The 18,398-nt window shown below is 49.8% G+C and overlaps 2 protein-coding genes and 1 long non-coding RNA gene across 6 annotated transcripts in view; 1 reads left to right on the forward strand and 2 right to left on the reverse strand.

Annotated features, from left to right (window-relative positions):
• The window catches only part of LOC127039327 (zinc finger protein 420-like), a 645,607-nt gene that overhangs the window by 126,534 nt on the left and 500,675 nt on the right, over positions 1–18,398 (forward strand). The gene's annotated exons all lie outside the window — the stretch shown is intronic.
• LOC127039329 (zinc finger protein 665-like) overlaps positions 1–18,398 on the reverse strand; it is a 370,491-nt gene that overhangs the window by 13,684 nt on the left and 338,409 nt on the right. The window lies entirely within an intron of this gene.
• On the reverse strand, positions 2,293–3,155 carry LOC127039512 (uncharacterized). The gene is made up of 2 exons (XR_007771086.1): positions 3,058–3,155; positions 2,293–2,421 (listed from the first exon to the last, which is right to left on the reverse strand). It is a non-coding gene; the product is annotated as an uncharacterized LOC127039512 (long non-coding RNA).

Consider the following 18,398-nt stretch of genomic DNA (forward strand, 5'->3'; position numbering starts at 1 on the left):
CCAGTTTCTCTACATCCTGTCTAGTCACTGGTGACCCAAACTGGACGCAGGAGTCCCCCTGAGGCCTAACCAGCGCTGAGTAGAGCAGTACTATCACCACCTGTGATTTGCACGCTATGCTTCTCTTAATGTATTTGCTTCTTTTGGCAGCATCATCACACTGTTGACTTCATGTTGAGGTTGTGATCCACAACTCCCAGATCCTTCTCAGCGGTGCTGCTGCCATACCAGTTATCCTCCATTCCATATTTGTGCATTGGGCTTTTCTTCCCCAAGTGTAGCACCTTACACTTGTCTTTGTTCAGTTTCATTGTTGTCTATAGCCCAGTTCGTCAATTTATCACGATCCGTTTGAAGTTTTGCTCTATCCTTCGAGGTGTTGACAACCCCCCTCTCCCTCCCGCTTTGCGTCCTCTGCAAATTTGATCGGTATGCTCTCTATACCTACATCCAGGTTGTTGATGAAGAGGATAAATAACACCAGACCCAAAATAGATCCCTGTGAAACCCCATTTGATAAATCCCTCCAATCTGACATCATTCCAATAATAGTTATTCTTTGCTTGCAGTTGTGTAACCAATTATATCTCCACTTAATGGGAGTTCCTTTGAGCCCGCATTTCTCCAGCTTACTCATGGGACTGGGTCAAAAGTCTTTTTGAAGTCCAGGCCTATTTTAGCCACCAAACCAGTTACCCTATCAAAGGATATCAAGCTGGTTTGTCATGCTATGTTCTTAGTAAATCCATGCTGGCTGCTATCAATTACCCCTTCATCCTCTGGGTATTCGCAAACTGAATGTTTAATACATTGCTCTAGTAGCTTTCCTGGTATCGAGGTCAGGCTGACTAGTCTATAGTTCCCCAGCTCCTCCTTTTTCCCCTTTGTAAAGATGGGCACTACGTTAACCCTTCTCCAATCTTCTGGGACCTCTCCTGTCATCTGAGTTTGCAAATATTGCCAGAGGCTCTGAGATTCCATCAGCTTATTCTTGGCTGAACAGCAAGAAAGGAGGCGGGGGGCTGGTTTGGGGGATTAAGAGCTCTGTTATCAACATTTGAGCTGTTGAGCTTGAGTTGATGGCTAGCCATCCACAAGGAGGCATCAGAGGGAGATGGAGATTTCAGTTTGGACAGAAGGAGACAGGTCTGGAGTAGGGCGGTAGATCTGGGATTCATCAGCATATGGACAGTAGCTGAATTTGTGTCTGGGGGGGAGATTTCCCAGAGATAAAGTACAGAGGAAGTGACCAAGGACTGAGCCCTATAGAACCCGCACAGAAAACTGGAGTGGGGTTGAGGAGGATCTTTCTAAGGACACACTGAAGAAGTGGTTACAGAGGTAGAAGGAGAGCCAGAAAGAAGACAAGATGTCAAGACGATGACCATGGTCAGTGGTATTAAAGGCGGCTGACAGGTCAAGAAGAATAAGGGTGGAGCACTGGTTCTGAGCTTTGCTTAGGGAGAGGTCATTCGAGACTATGGCAAAAGCATTCTCAGTGGAGGGCCTCAAATAACTGCCTCCCTGAAACCTTCCCTTCCCACTGCCACCAGATCCTTCCTGCTCCTTGGAGCAAACACTCCCCATCCCCTTTCCACTATCCTTAGTCTTTTCCACTTCCAAGTATCCCAGATCTCCTACCCAATCCTCCCCCTCCAACAGCACCACTGCTGGCACCTCCACCCCTTTCTCCATTCCCAGGCTCCCACTCCCCCAACCCACCACACTACCTGTTCTCAGGAGATTCTGTCTCTGATTCTTCACCTCCTCTTCCTTCCATGGTACCCATCCCTCCCTGATTCCCTCTAGTCTAATCTTCCACATACCTATTCCTTTCCTCCCACTACACTCAGCGTGCCCTACCTTGTGGCAACCCACAAGCACTAACTTTCCCATCATTTTCTCTCACCCCACTCCTCCCTGCTCTCCTTCCCTCCTACCCCCCAAGAACTCCTGAATAGGAATCTCACACTGCTCTCACAGTCATTGGTTGGTTGGGTCAAGAGGACAAGCTGTGGCCACTGCCTCTGAGTCAGAGCCCTACCACTGCTAACTTTCAGGCTATGTGTATTGTGCATTTTGCTTGCATTCTGAAGGAGTTCCTCTTAGATGTTTCCCCCTGATTCCAAAATTTCAGGGCTGAGAGCAATGTTTTAAAGTGTTTTAAAATCCACTTGCAGAATCTGGCCTCTTCTGAGCTGCAAAGTTTTGTCAGCATAGCTCTGTTTGTTAGGGGTGCCAAAAAACACTCCTTAATTGACATAATTATGCTGGTAAAATCTCTCATGCAGACAGAGTACCGAAAAAGTCTATTAAAAATAAGGATATCAAATGTCCATAACCTACATAAATACAGAGTAGAGGTTGGCCAGTTCTACTTCATGCCTTTCCACTAGGTGGGTGGTGGCTACACTTAAACCTCTGAAAACCAGAAAAGGAAGAGTTAATATACACACCACCCCTAAAATGCAACCTTAACTCTGCCCCTGGCCCTGCAATTGGCTCTAGCTGCTGGGAATGGTTCAGTAAGGCTGGTGCAAAGGTTAAAGTAATAAAGGAAGTGGAGGTTTCTCCATTTCTTGAAGTCATCAAGTCAGAGTGGATGCCTTTCTGGGGGAGGACTGAGTCCAACACAAGACATTCAGCTCAGTACAGCAGTAACTGGATGAAATTCTATGACCTGAGTTATATAGGAAGTCAGACTAGATGACCTAATAGCCCTTTCTGGCCATAAAAATCTATGATTCTACAATAGCTATGAAGGACTAAGAACGTGCCACCATCTGTGTTGTGTTCAGAGATGGGAATCTCAGCATCTATCCGCACGCATCCAGCCGTGTGCGCTGGGTCAGCTGTAGCTGTAACTGGATGGTGGAGGGAGTAGTTGGAGCAGTTTGGCAGAGCTATGACTGTGATACGAAGGGAGGTGCATATGAACCCTGAGCTCTCAATGGGCTGTTGCTGAGACAGGGAAGAGTAGAGGTGGCATTGTGGTGGTGGCGTGAACCTTAACTTTTCATTTCCCCTTCTAAGAACAGAGGGGACAGGAATCCTTACCCAGCGAGGTCACATTCTCATAGTTCTCCTGCATGACGTCTCTGCAGAGGGCTCTTTGACGGTGGTCTAGCAGAGCCCACTCTTCCCTGGTGAAATACACAGCCACCTCCTCGAAGGTCACCGGCCCCTGAAAGAGGAAGTGTCCAACACTCGGTACCTGCTGCCCCAGTCACAGCCCCACCACTCATGGAGGGAGAGGAGCCAATCAAATGGAAGCTCTGGCAGGGTCAGTCAGCAGATTCCCACCCTCAGAGCAGCTAGGAGACAAAACAGGAGGGGAGATAGAGATCCCCTCATGCCCCCGCAGCAGACAGAGGGGGAAGGGTCTTCTCATTCGTCACACACCTACAAGCCAGAGGCTGTTGCGGGGGATGGGACCCCCAGCAGGCTCCAGGGTCAGCTCCCCAGTAGGAGTCCCAAGAGGCTTCCCATTGCTAGCAGCTGGAAGGAAGGGGAGGGGTTATCTACTCTAGGCCCCACTGGTGGGTAACCTCCCACCCCTCCTTCCAATCTTGTAGACCTACTGGCCAGAGGCTGCTATGTTCTTGCACTGGGAATCGGATACATTTCCCCAGCGCTGTCCAGGGTTCCCCCACCAGCCCCGTTCTACAAATAGGGTAATTTCCTCCCCCAAACCCCATGAGTCTGTTCCCGGAATCCAGGACTTGTGTTAAACAATTCCCAGCAAGTTTGCCACATGCCTTGTCCCCCTCCTTTCTCCAACCTGGGTATTTCCTGCCCCCCTCCCACCTCCAGACTGAGCTCCCCCAAAAATCCCAGGTCTTCAGTATTTCCTGCCTCTCTCCCCCAAGCAGGAACCCACTAGCAACCCCGCAATAATCCCTACCTGGACTGGCTCCACTACAGCCAGTTCCCTTCCCTGTCCCGTGGGAGGCTGGGACAATCTGGAGCCAAAGATGGGTGTTACTCTGTCTCCTGTCAGGGTGACCGGCAAGATTTCAGAAGTTAGTTCCTGTCACATCATGATCTTCTCCAGCCCTCTCCCTGCACAAAATGTGTCTGACTCGCATGCTGGGAAAATATTCCATCACTTTACCACAGCCCAGACCCAGCCCTTCCTGCCAGCACTAAACCCACTCTGCTAGTTTTAAAGCCCTGAGGGCAACTCCCCCAACGGTGGGGACCAGGCGGAGGTAGGGACAGGACAAAGACTGCCCAGTGCTGGTGCAGTAAATGAAATGAAGTTTGCTGGTGATATTAAGATGGAAGCCGTTGTCAATAGAGACAAATATAATAAAATAATAATTATAATAAATGAAGATATACCTATCTCCTAGAACTGGAAAAGACATTAAGTCCAGCCCCTGCCTTCACTAGCAGGACCAAGTACTGATTTTGCCCCAGGTTGCTAAGTGGCTCCTCAGTGATTGAACTTACAATCCTGGGTTTAGCAGGTCAGTGCTCAAACCACTGAGCTATCTCCCCTATAACACCTGCATTTTGAACTCTCTTCCTTACTTCACTGTAAAAATCAAACAAAAAGTTCATAAGATCTTACAATAACCTCTAGCAGCAAGTTGATGAAAAGTAGGTTAAATTTTTTTCAGCCATGAAGGCCATGCACAGGTGCGAGACAACCAACGACAGAAAGTTTAATTAGTCCAAACAAAGGGGGGCTAATGATGTCGTTCAGGGTCAGCACTAAGCTCTATGCTTGGTGAACAAGAAAACGTGGCAACGAAGTTACCTAGGCCAAATTTGGCCTTAGGGACATGGATTTAATTAGTAAACAAAGTAATAAAAAAATAAATTATGCCACCCACTTGTATTCCTTTTGGGACTTTTAAAAAGAGATGGGGGTAGGGGGAAAGAAAATCATCTCCCACCTCATGCTTGACATGGCAACATTGCTACATTTCCTTTCTGAGAGGCTTTGTTTTCATTATATTTTAACTTTTATTCCCTCCTCTTTCTCCTCATGATGCATGATCATTAATTTGCACTTAATGTTGACCATAGTTCTGTCCTGTTTCTCAGAAAGGCTCTAAGGGCTTGTCAGTTAACATATGTTCCAAAGAGACCCATTGCTCCCGTGATTAGTGACTTTCTTAAAGTCTCTCAGTGCTTGTAAGTTAAACTATTTTTCTAAAAAGACCCCTCTTTTTAAGAGCAGGATTAGAAATGAAACTTACCTTGTTTCCCACAAGCCACTGCCTCTGTGCCTTTACTCTCTGGTGCAACACCTTCAAATAATTCTGCTGAGGATGTTTCCCAGAAATTAAATATCATTGAGATGGCTAGGAATGTATTGGGGGGAAAGTTAAGATTCTATCTTAAATGAATAAAATCATTCTAAGAAATATAAATTAATTTAAGGCATAATGTAAGCATAAAAAAAAATTTACCTCAAAAAGTTAATTAAAAGAATCAAACAAACGTTGCATTCTTAAAGTAGTGCAGGTTATGCAAAAAAGAAATATTGAATTGCTGTTTTAACCAAATTAGATGCTAATAGCTGATTTCTTTAAAGTGTAAAAATCAGCTACAACCTGTGTCACAAGAGGTAAATAGTGCACTAAAATAATTATGTTAAAAATGTGAATACATTACCAATTTAAAGAGTCACAACAAAAAAGTCTGTATTTTTTTTAAAAAGTCAAAAAACTCTAACTGCACTAACAAACTTTCAAATAAATATGTTTAAAAAAAGCTCAGACTTTATATATTTTTTTTTAAATATCAAGCAGTCACTCAAATACAGGAAAAGTTATCAAAGACCTTAGTAGTCTTTTAAAAAAATGCTTTAAAATCAGACTACGCAAATTTAATTAAAAACACTATTAATATTACTGCAATTAAAACTGCAAAATAAAATTCTTAAAATTAACGTAGTCAGTAAAAAATGCAATAATCAAAGAAAGTAAAGGCAAAAAAATTAATGAATACTAAAAAACTGCAAAACACTTTAAATGCTTATGTGACATTGTTGAGCGAAAATATTTAAGAGACAAGTCAGTTGAAAAAATAGTGGTGCAAGAACAAAGTACCATCCCTTCACATTGTTACACAGCTTCCAGGTGCTGGAGGCTACAATCCCGTTGTTAACATGGTTATTGGACTGAAATCTTACCCTGGCCAGTCAGAGACAGACACATACCTGTGTCGCTCCCCAGCTCCCGTTGCAGCGTCTCTAGGGGAAGGAGAAGATGGCAGAGGTGAGAATTCAGGCCCTCGGCATTCATGGAGAAATCCCCATTGCTTATTAATGGAACTGCTGTTAACTACGAGATGGTGACAGATCAGAGGCCAATAACGCAGCCGCTGCAGACAGAGCCAGCCCCACAGGGCTGCTCCACGGGGAAGGGCGACTCGCTGAGCTGGGCTGTGAGATGGAGCCCAGGATCAGTGACATCACTAGAGTCCCTGACTCTTCCCCAAAGCCAGGGTCACTCTAACTAGAGGAGACGCCACCCCCTGACTCTAATCCACCTTTGAATCCCAGCAGCACCTCCTGCAACATGGCACTTTTCAGAGAGAAATCACCGAGTCTCTTCTCCAGCTCCGCAAACGACGGCTTTGGCTTCTGAAACGTCCCGTCCTCCCTGTTGGGGAAAGGAGGGGTGAGAAATAGGCCTGATCCCCAGACCCTGAGCCCAGCAACCTCCAAACTTCACAAAACCTGGATCTGAGTTTTGTAGCCTAAGACAATCAATGTCAGGGTGAGTCATCTCATCCCTGTGCTCCCCAGAGAGACGGGAAGTGGGGAGACACTAGAGCAAGGAACGGAGACATTGTTCAGGAGCTTTCTCAGGGACGCTCTGGTTCTGTGGGGGGCAAAGTCACCCCCCACGCTGGTTTACTGCAGTAACAAGGGGCACCAGCACAGGGATTACGTGGAAAGGGAGGAGAGACAGACCAAAGAGTGGGCAGGTCCGACATGCTGACAGTGGCCGCAGACAGAGCCCAGGGCTCCAGCAGGGAACGAACGTGGGCCCTTTAATGCCAAAACCCCCGAACTCTTCAGCTGAAGCAGTAACCTTGGGGCATCCAGCTCACTGGGCAGAGAGGGCCACACTGCCCTGTCCGTTACGGCCAGTGGCCAGGGCATCAGGTTAGGACTCTGTGCCCTGCTCCATTCACACCAGAACACCCACTGCTCTCCATGGGACACCCACGTACAAAGAACAAGGGGGGAATCTGCCCTTCAGATGGGAAATAAAATTTTAGTTCTTAATATTTTGCCAAGTCTTTGTCTGTCACACTCAGTGTCACTCAGGAGGAAAACAGCCTCCTCCTGAACACTCTGTAGGGCCCTGCTGGTTCTTCCCTGTGTTTCCCTTCCTTTCCCACCCTCCTTTCTCCATTTCTCTCTCGCTTCCTTGTCCTTGTGTCTCTCTCTGTTCTTCCCTCCCTACAGCAACCCCCTAGTCCCACCGCACAAAGGCTTCACTCCTGCCCTCTCCCCATTCCATCTGCTCGAGTGATCAGCCAGGAAACACTCCTGACATTTCAGTTGATGCCCCCATGACATTAACAGGGGTCAGGAGAGTTCACGCTCTCAGAGCTACGGCTTCAGGCTGCTGGCAGCCCCAGCAAGGCAACACTGTCTCCGTTTACACTGGGGAGGTGCTGAGGGCCAGCAACTCACTTTAACAAATGTGAAAGCTGAGATTCTTCACCCTCGGAATATGTGATGTGGCCACATCAGTCCAGGAGACAGGCCTGGTCTGTCCCATCGGCCCTGGCTCTAGCAGCCCTGCTGTGACCCTCATTAGCGATCGGACAGTAACCGGCTCTTCTCCTACCCGAGTCAGCCACTAGGGGAGACAGAATCACACGCTCCAGGGGCAGGGGGCAGCTTCCTATTCAGTGCAGTTATCAATCCTAACGGCCCATAAGAGGGAGCGAAATGGAGCCCAGAACTTACCTGCCCCCAGTGCTCCCAGCACCCTAAAGAGAGAGAGAAAGAGGAGGCCGTCAGGGGGAGTGTCCCTGGGTGGGGAGGCCTCCTGCTCTGCAGGGGTCACCATTGAAGCCTCGGGTAGTAGGGGAATTTCAGGTTTACATTCCCAGGGCAGCTGCCCCCAACTAGGGACTTTCCCCTAAGCAGCCCCAGAAATCCCTGCGGGCAGGTCACCACTGCGGAAATCTTCTCCCCGGGCACTTTATAGGCAGAAGATATTTCTCTGCATTGAGAATCAAATTCCCCCCAGCGCTAAGACCCAGAAGGCCCCTAGCCCCACTAAACCATTAACCTGCCGTGAGAGGGGCCTTAGGCGTGGCTCGGGACCTCAGCATGGTGCGGGAGGGGATTTCACCCTCCAAGTGCAAATGCAGACAGACATTTCCAGGAGAGAAGGTCTTGGGATTGCAGCATCCAGGACTCCCAGGACCCATCCCTGGCGCCGCTGCCAGACTCACTGCCCCTCCCTCTGCCTCACTTTCCCCATTTGTCCCAGAGAGATAATGCCCCTGACCCCACTCTGTAAAGTGCTTTGGAGTCTAGGGCTCAGAAGTGCCTACAGAAACACTGCGTACGATCACTGCAATGACAGTCTGACCTGCAGGGGTTGGCTCAGTGGCTGCTGCCCCTTCTCTCCTCCCCTTTTGCTGAGCAGGGAAATCTCCCAGGACAGGCTGCAGACCCCCTCATCCCTTCTCTGGACAATGGCTCTCTCTAGCTCCTCCAGCCGGGACAGCAGACGCTGCTCCTGCTCCTCCAGAAATCCTCGCAGCTCCTTCCACTCCCAGACAATCTTCTGCCTCTCGGCTTCCGTCTGTTTCTGGAACAGGGAGAGGGTGGCTCAGTAACAGGGGAACACAGAACACAAGAACAGCCAGACTGGGTCAGAACAAAGGCCCATCTAGCCCGGATCCTGTCTTCTGACAGTGGCCAATGCCAGATGCCCCAGAGGAAAGGAACAGAACAGGGAATCAACAAGTGATCCATCTCCTGTCGCCCATTCCCAGCTTCTGGCAAACAGAGGCTAGAGACACCATCCCTGCCCATCCTGGCTAATAGCCACTGATGGACCTGTCCTCCATGCACTTCTCTAGTTCTTTTTAGAACTCTGTTAATGTCTTGGCCTTCACAATATCCTCTGGCAAGGGGTTCCACAGGTTGACTGTGTGTTGTGTGAAGAAATACTTCCTTATGTTTGTTTTAAACCTGCTGCCTATTCATTTCACTGGATGACCCCCCGTTCTTGTATTATGAAGACGAAATAACACTTCCTTATTTACTTTCGCTACACAAGTCATGATTTTATAGACCTCCCTTAGTCGTCTCTTCTCCAAGCTGAACAATCTCAGGCTTTGTCTACACTGGCACTTCTCTCCTGCCAACAAACAGCAGCTACACTGCGCGCCTGTCAGCAGCACGGCTGTAGCGGCACAGTTGTGTCGCTAAAAGCTGCGGAGTGTAGCCAGAGTGTCAGTCTTATTAATCTCGCCTCAGACGGAAGCTGTTCCATATCCTTCATCATTTTTGCTGGCCTTCTCTGAACCTTTTCCAATTCCAATCTCTCTTTTTTGAGATGGGGCGACCAGATCTGCACGCAGTATTCAAGATGTGGACATACCATGGATTTATATAGAGGCAATAGGATATTTTCCGTTTTATTATCTCTCTCTTTCCTAATGATTCCCAATAGTCTGTTTGCTTTTTTGACTGTTGGTGCAGATTCAGTGGATGTTTCTAGAGAACTATCCACAGTGACTCCAAAATCTCTTTCTTGAGTGGTAACAGCTAATTTATACCCCATCATTTTATGTCTATTTGATATTATCTTTGCCAATGTGCATTACTTTGCATTTATCAACATTGAAATTCATCTGCTCGGTAACTGGGGAAAATCATAAATGCACCTCGGGGCGGGTGGCAGAGTTATTTACCAGAACATGAGATCTCTTGTGGTGAGTGATGGGAAGTTCATTGATCCCGGGAAGGGAGGAGGGATCAGGGCCAGGGTGAGCCGTACATCACCAACAGGAGGGACACTTCTTCCCAAAACCTCATCAACTTGCACTGGGCCAAATCCTCCATTTCTGCAGCCCACATTTCATCTCCTTCCCCTCCTCCATCCTCCCCAGGAGCTAGAAAGGATCCCTGGTCACTGTGACATCCAGACAGCCTGTGGGTAGGAACTCTGGGCTAACACAGACTGACCCTCTCCTGCCCAGCAGCCTCCTGCATCCTAAGGGCATCATGTTACCCCCGTTTCTCACCCTGCAGGCTCCCTGGGCTCCAGTGGGGATGGGTCCCTGGCTGAGACTGGCAGGGGAGGCCCTGCACTCACCAGGTCATTCTTATGCCAGGCAAACCTCAGTGTGTAGGGGGGAGGGAGGGCGCTCTGAGCACCTACCAGCAGCTCCTCGCTTTGCTGCTCCTCCTTGGCTTTGGCTGCTTCTCTCTCTTTTCCCAAGGGGGCCAGATGCTTTCGTGGCTCCTCCTGGAAGAAGAAGGGGAGGGAGGGTTAGAAACTGCTGCAAAGGACCTCCCAGCTGCCAGATTTCAGGGCCCGTCCTGCCCTGCGGACGCCTGTGCAGGGTCCCTGGGACTCAGACTGAGAGGAGATGGTGAAACAGGGAGCAGCTTTTCCAGAGGTAACGCAGGGCCTCAGGCTGCAGTGACAGGGGTGCAGCCCAACCCCCAGCTCCCCAGGGCCTCACCCACATCCCAAGCAGCCAACTTCAGACAGTCCCCCACTTTCCCCAGCGCCAGCTCCCAAAGCTCCCGCAGGGCCAGATCTGAACATGGAGCCCCCCATACATCCCCAACCCCCAGCCCTGACCCCCCAGCACACCCCAAACTCCCAGCTCCCCCCCAACACACCCCAAACTCCCAACTCCCCCCCAGCCCTGACCCTCCCCAGCGCACCCAAACTCCCAGCTCCCCCACAGGTCCCATACCCAGCCGCTCCCCCCTCCCGCCCGGCTCTGATACCCCAGATCCCCCCCCCGGCTCCCCCTCCCGGGCCCAGCCTGGGCTCCGAGCTCTGCAGCCGAGCCGCGCTCCGGCCCCTCCTGCAGCTCCCGGTCCCGCCCGCGACACTCGCCCCCCGTAGCTCCGCTCCGGCCGCGGGGAGCTCGTGGACCCTCCCCGGGCAGGGGGCGAACCAGGCAGCCGGGCCCGGCCCCTCCCGGCAGGAGCGTGTCCGCCCCACGCGTGTCCCCGCCCTCGGCCTCACCACGCTGCCCCGCGGGCTGCAGGACTGGAGCAGCCCCCGCGCTGCGCTCCCGGCCCCGGCCATGGCCCCGCTGCCGGTGCAAAGGGGCGGGGGTCGGGGGGGGCAGGAAGGGGCGGCTCCTCCCCGGGCCTGGCCCTGCCCCCGGACCCCACGCAGGGGGGATGGGACACGCGGGGACCCGCCTCAGCCCGGAGGGGGGGTGGAGGCTCCCCAGGGGAAAAGCAGGGGCAGGGGCTGGTGCTGCTGAACCATCAGACTCAGCAGCCCCCGGGGCAGCGTATTAACGCGCCCTCCCGCAGCAATGTGCTACTCTCGGGCACTGCGCATGCCCAGTAACAGCCGCTGAAGCCGCTGCCCTTCCCCCTGCCCGTACCTGCCGTGACGTTCCGCTCGCTGCTAGTTCCAGGGGCTGGGAAGGGCGATGGAGTAACGGGGGGCGGGGGGCTGGCCGGGGGCTGAGTACGGGGCGGGAATGGCCTGGTCGGGGTCAGGCAGCTGGAGGCGGGTTAGGAGAGGGGCTAAAGGACAAAAGCAGGGCTGGGGGGAGGAGCAGGAGCTAAGGTCTGGGGGAGGCTCGGGCAGAGGGTGACTAAGGGCAAAACCCAGCACAGGTGAGGCAGAGGGGCAACAGTTACCCCAGTGGCATTGAGATCAGTGTTTGCAAAAATGGTGGGGGGCAAAGCAGCTTTTTTTTTTTTTTTAAAGTTTCCCCTGTCACAGACAGCATCTCTCGGCATGGGCTTCCCAGGGCTGGGTTCTCAAAGGCACAGGCACCCCAATGACTAGTCAGTGCAGCTCCTCTGTGTCTGATCTGACCTACTGAGGCTATGGGCTGGTCTGCACTACGAGGGAAAATCGATCTTAGATACGCAACTTCAGCTACGTGAATAACGTAGCTGAAGTCGAAGTATCTAAGATCGAATTACTTACCGTCCTCACGGCGCGGGATCGATGTCCGCGGCTCCCCCTGTCGATTCCGCAACTCCATTCAGGTTGGAGGAGTTCCGGAATTGATATAAGCGTGTTTGGGGATCGATATATTGCGTCTAGATGAGATGCGATATATCGATCCCCAAGCAATCGATTGCTACCCTACGATACGGCAGGTAGTGAAGACGTAGCCTGAGTCTACATTACAAAGTTCAAAGCGCTGCGGGGGGTGTCAGTGCACCTGATAATCCACCTCCACAAGGGGATTAGCTCTGAACACTGGGAGTCGAGCCTGTCCACACTAGCGCTTTTGTGTGTGTGTGTGTGTGTGTGTGTGTGTGTGTGTGTGTGTGTGTGTGTGTGTGTGATTTTTCACACCCCTGAGCCAGCAAGTTAGAGTGCTTTAACTTGCCAGTACAGATAAGCCCTGAGACGTAATTCTGTGAAACATTTTACACAGATCCCCTCAGAAACAAAGAATCCCTTCTCACTGTATCTGAATACATGGAGTCTCCAATCAGTTTCCTAAGTTGTTTTATCTGCTGCCGGGATTCCCTGAATTCTCTGAATTTTTCAATTTAATTTTTTCTTCTCATTTTAGAGCTGACTGAATTTCTGGCCTAGTGTCAAAATTTTGTTTTGAGTCAATCCATCACTGGGGATTGCATTTTTGCAACTGTTATTTTGCCTCAGTCTAGCCCTTAGTGTTTTTCTGCATGCCATTGTGTACAGCTCAATTCTCAAATATTCAGTAAAGGCAGGACACTATCTCCTATAACGTCTTTCTCCCTGGAAAAAAATCTATTGTAATATTTGCAGAAAATTAGAACTGCCATCATGGGTCAGACCAATAGTCCACCTAATCTAGTATCCTGTCTTGTGGCAGTGGCCAATGCCAGGTGCTTCTAAGGGAATGATCAGACTGGGCAATGACTCAGTGAACCATCCCATTGTCCACTCCCAGCATCTGGCAATCAAAGGATGGTTTAGGGACATGCAGAGCATGGGCCTGCATCCCTGATTATCTTGGCTAATAGCCAATGTACTTATCCTGAGGGACTGATCTAATTCTTTGTTCAACCCATTCATAGTTTTGCCTTTTAAAATATAATGAACACGCATCTACAATCCCAAGATACCTTGACAAGCACAAGAATTCTAAAATCACAAGTTATACACCCTCACGTCAAGACATTGTAATAAATAAATGAGATCTTTTTTGTGCCTCTTTGTTCCTGAGCCTGTAGGGTGCAGTAAGGCCAGTTCCAAGCCCTTGAGCCGAAACACCTGAATGAATCATTGTCTACCCTCATTCTCCCAAAGATTTCATATACCTATGGCCATATCTACACTTTAAGTGTGGGTTAACTCAAGTTATGTCAGCACAGAGTCACTACGGTTACTATGCCAAGTATCAGGAGGTAGCCATGTTAGTCTTTATCCACAAAAACAACAAGGAGTCCGGTGGCACCTTATCTGTCAGTCTTTAAGGTGCCACCGAACTCTTTGTTGTTTTTACGGTTACTATGTCACTGGTGCGCATATCTCCTGGCCTACTTGCCTCAGCAGTCAGGGTACTCACCAGAAGCACTTGTATAGATTCAGAGCGAGGTGCACCATGAATAGATATCCCACTGTCCACCCACTCTATTTTGGGACACTTTGGTTTGGCAGTGCATGCCGGGTACCAAACAGGTAAGTCAGGGGTGGTTGCGGCCATAGGAGCCAACTTCTTGGAATGCACTGTTAACTATCCACTAATGTTATATGTGTCCCATACATAAACGTATACATAATGTTTACACCGTTTTTTTCTAAACCCACAAACCTGCCTGGCCCTCCTCACTGTCTGCCGTCTCACACAGAATCATGGAGCTCGCATGGCTCCGCACTATTGCCATGAGCGTTTGCACCCAAAGGTGCATGCTCCTTTACTATTTGCAGAGCAGCAAACATACATTATACTCTACAGTCTTTATGAAAACATGCTTATGATCTGGGTATGACATAGCTAATATGTACTTTATGCAAGATGGCTGATGTGAGGTATCATTGCAAAACTTAAGACCTATTGACTGTGTTTACCCAACCTGTATGCATGTAACATGTGTACCTGAGGTTGGAAATATTAACCATGTCTCTGTATTTCAAATGTGCTCTGTTGGATGAGGCCAGACAATGTTAGTGGCTTATTGAAGGAATGCACAAAGACACAAAGATTACCCCAGGAACGGTGTGCAATAGGCACCTCTGAATGATAGTGTTATACAATGGGGACTACTTGACCAGGATCAAATACCTGTACGCAGTGGGTGCTGTTTTGTTGTACAGACAAAACTACACAGGATCTTTTCCGGGGGCAAGACAAAGATGCCACATTTATTATGATAACAATTTGATTTATGACCAGTAACTAATATTTTAATCCTCATACACACACATTATACCTAATACCTATACATACACACATTCACACACACACACACACACATCCATCAGATGTTCTGCAGCTGCTGCATAGTTACAAGTCCTGAAGACAGCTTGAGTTCGTGGCTTGATTTTGCAGCTTGGGTTCGTAGCTTGTGGTGCCTAACTGGCCAGGACAGCCAGGCACAGGGATGATCTGGGTCTCTGTTGGGCCTGCGCCGATCTTCTCCCATGTTGGCAGCAGAATGTTACCCTTCAAAGTCTTCCATCTCACCCATCCTTTTTGTAGGCTTTAGTTTGAATCCAGAGTCTATAGGTCTTGCTGTGTCATGCTGTCTCTGAATTTGGTGATTGATCACCCGTCAATTTAACAAAGGCTCGGGCAGCTTTCCACCCAGCCCCCGGCCCCAGCTCACCTCCCCGTCTCCTCTGAACGCTCCACCCTCCTTCTCCTCCCCCTCCTATGTTTCCCGCGAATCAAACGTTCGCAGGAAGACTGAAACAAGCAGCAGGCAGGTAAGCCGGGCTGGGGGGGGGGGGATGGCGTACATGGCCCAGTCCGGCTCCACCTAAGTGGCTCCCCCTGGCCCTGTCCGAGCGCCCCAGCCAGGTCCCGGCCAAGCACCCCGGCTCGGGCTGGTCCCGGCCGAGCGGCTCCGACCTGGCCCAGCTCGGGCCCCGCAGCACCGATCCTGGCTGAGCGGCTCCAGCCCAGCTCGGGGGGTCGGATCCTGCAGCACCAGTCATGGTCCCAGCAGAGCGGACCCAGTCCTGGCCCCAGCCAGTATGGTAAGGGGGCAGGGAGCGGGGGGGGGTGTTTGATGGGTTGTGGGGGGTGGATAGGGGTCGGGGTGGTCAGAGAGCATGGAACAAGAGGATTGAATGGGAGCAAGGGTGCCAGGGGGGCAGTCAGGAAGGAGCAGGGGTTGGATGAGGTGGTGGGGGGCAGTCAGGGACAGAGAGAAGGGGTGGTTGGATGAGGCAGGGGTTCCAGGGGGGCATCAAGAATGAGAGGAGGGGTTTGATGGGGCAGCAGGGGGAAGTCAGGGAAGAGGGGGGATGGGTCAAGGGTCCCCGAGGGGGTGTCAAGGAGCATGGGGGGTTGGATGGAGGATGACCCCTGCAGGGGGCATGACCCCCTCGTGAGGTGAGGAGGAGGGAACCTGTTGTTAATATCTTGGCAGCTTTTCACTGGCTCCCACCCTCCTATACATTTACTGCTTCTCTTCCTCCAAGCAGAACCCACCACCAGCTCCTTGAGAATCCCTTACCTGGGGCAGCTCCATTGCAGCCATTGCCTTCCCCCTGGGAGGAGGGGATAATCTGGAGCAAAACGTGGACGTTATTCTGTAGCCTGCCAGGGTGAGAAGGGCAATGTGAGAGAATTCAGACAGGGTTTCTCTCCTTTCCACATGTTGATTCTCTCCAGGATTTTCCCTGCTAATGGACATTCTAGGTTCTGCCACACTGTGAAGCACAGAATGACCTTATTCCAGTACAGATCTAGCCCCTTCCTACCAGGGTGTAACCCTTTGAGACATGCTGAAACCCTCCCAGCAGCAGAGTCTCTCTGTTACACTTATCAAGTTTGCGGTTGATACCAAGCTGGAAGGGGTTGCACGTACTTTGGAAGATAGAACTGAAATTCAAAATCATCTGGACAAACTGGAGAAATGGTCTGAAGTAAACAGGATGAAATTCAATAAGGACAAATGCAAAGTACACCGCTTAGGAAGGAACAATCAGTTGCACACATACAAAATGGAAATAACTGCCTAGGAAGGAGTGCTGTGGAAAGGGATCTGGGGGTCAGAGTGGATCACAAGCTAAATAGGAGTCAAAAGTGTTGCAAAAAAAGCAAGTATCATTTGGGGATGGATTAGCAGGAGTATTGTAAGCAAGATATGAGAAGAAATTCTTCCGCTCTACTCCGCGCTGATTAGGTCTCAACTGGAGCAGTGTGTCCAGTTCTGGGGGCCACATTTCAAGAAAGATGTGGACAAATTAGAGAAAGTCCAGAGAAGAGGAACAAAAATGGTTAAAGATCTAGAAAACAAGACCTATGAGGGAAGATTGAAAAACACTGGGGAAGACTCAGAGGGGACATGATCACAATTTTTAAGTACATAAAAGGTTGTTACAAAGATGCTGGAGAAAAATTGTTCTTCTTAACCTCTGAGGATAGGACAAGAAGCAATGGATTTAAATTGCAGCAAGGGCGGTTTAGGATGGAGATTAGGAAAAAAAACTCCCTGTCAGAGTGATTAAGCACTGGAATACATTCCCTAGGGAGGTTGTGGAATCTCCGGAGGTTGTGGAATCTCCATCACTGGGGATATTTAAGAGCAGCTGGACAAACACCTGTCAGGGATTGTCTAGATAATACTGAGTCCTGCCTTGAGTGCAGGGGACTGGCCTATATGACCTCTCGAGGTCCCTTCCAGTTCTATAATTCTATGAATCAAAGGCCAGAGAAGAGCAGAATCAAAGGAGTCATTCTGGGGGATTCTCCCTGTCATTGTCCCCAAGGCAGCTGTCTCAGGTTTACAAAGCTGTTTGATGCTCCAGCCTTTATACATTCTCTCCTAGCAGTGCCCCTTTCATGGCCTGGGCCTAGTTTTAGCTTTTGGGAAGTGTGACCCCGGGGGCTCTGAGACTGGGCCTTCTTACCTCAGCACATCTTGTTTCTTTCTGTGGCTCCCTAGTGAATCCAAATGAGTAGATACTCCTGACAGAGACTGTGAATATAAGAACATCAGAGCTGCCCACTGCATCAGACCAATGGTCCATCTAGCTCAGTGGCCAATGCCAGGTGCTTCAGATGGAATGAACAGAACAAGTAATCATCAGATGATCCACCCCGTCACCCATTCCCAGCTTCTGGCAAACAGAGGCTAGAGACGCCATCCCTGCCCATCCTGCCTGTGACACTGACAGATGAGGTGTTGGCTCTTGCAAATGCCCCCATGTCTTCACTGAACAGGGACAAACACACAGTGGAATCAGTCTGACTCACCTGAGTTAGTATTAGGGATTAGGATTATAAGAATGCACTTAACACTTTATTGAATGTTTGAGAGTTGCTGCCTGGGTTAATACCTGATTAGTTGCATTGTGAGCCTCTGTGGCTCTGTAAATCACCAGACAGGAGAGAGACTTTACCTATATGAAGTGCTGACTGGCAACTGAATGATTACACCCTGCCTAGCAGGAAAGGTTCATCAACAGCAGAGAGACTATTATGGGATGTTAAAGACGACAAAAGACTGTTGTTGTGTTCTTGACTTCCCATTAACTGACTTTGCAGCTCACAGCACATAGCAGGAAGGGGATAAAAAAACCCATACAGAAGGAACTGATTATCTGTATGCTGCTTGGACTCGGGGGGAGGGGGGCAAAGTTTCTAGGCATAAGCAAGAGATCCCCAGCTGATTAGCCTGGGTTAGTCCTAGGGAAGATATAGGGCTTGCTTATTATAGAAGCTTCTATTATCTTTTGAAATTTAAGACTGTAACTTGTCTGCATCTATAGGACTACCAGCTTTAACTTTGTAAACAACTCTTGTTTCCTTTTCAATAAGTCTTCATACAGGTTATTACAGGACTGGCTACAAGTATTGTCTTTGTTGAGATCTAAGACCACTAAGCTTGGGATCTCTGTGGCATGGTACCCCAAGAGAGGAAGAAAGTGCTCGGAGGCTTCAGCCAGAGGGTTGAGCCCTGACACACTACTGGCTTAGAGGGTCTCTGTCAGTCAGGAAGGGCTAGCAGCGAGGGAAGACTGGCAACTGATGGATGGAGGGGTGAAGAGGTTTGGGGAAGAAGCATCTGGGAC

This window comes from Gopherus flavomarginatus, chromosome 23 (assembly GCF_025201925.1).
Source record: "Gopherus flavomarginatus isolate rGopFla2 chromosome 23, rGopFla2.mat.asm, whole genome shotgun sequence".
NCBI lineage: Eukaryota > Metazoa > Chordata > Testudines > Testudinidae > Gopherus > Gopherus flavomarginatus.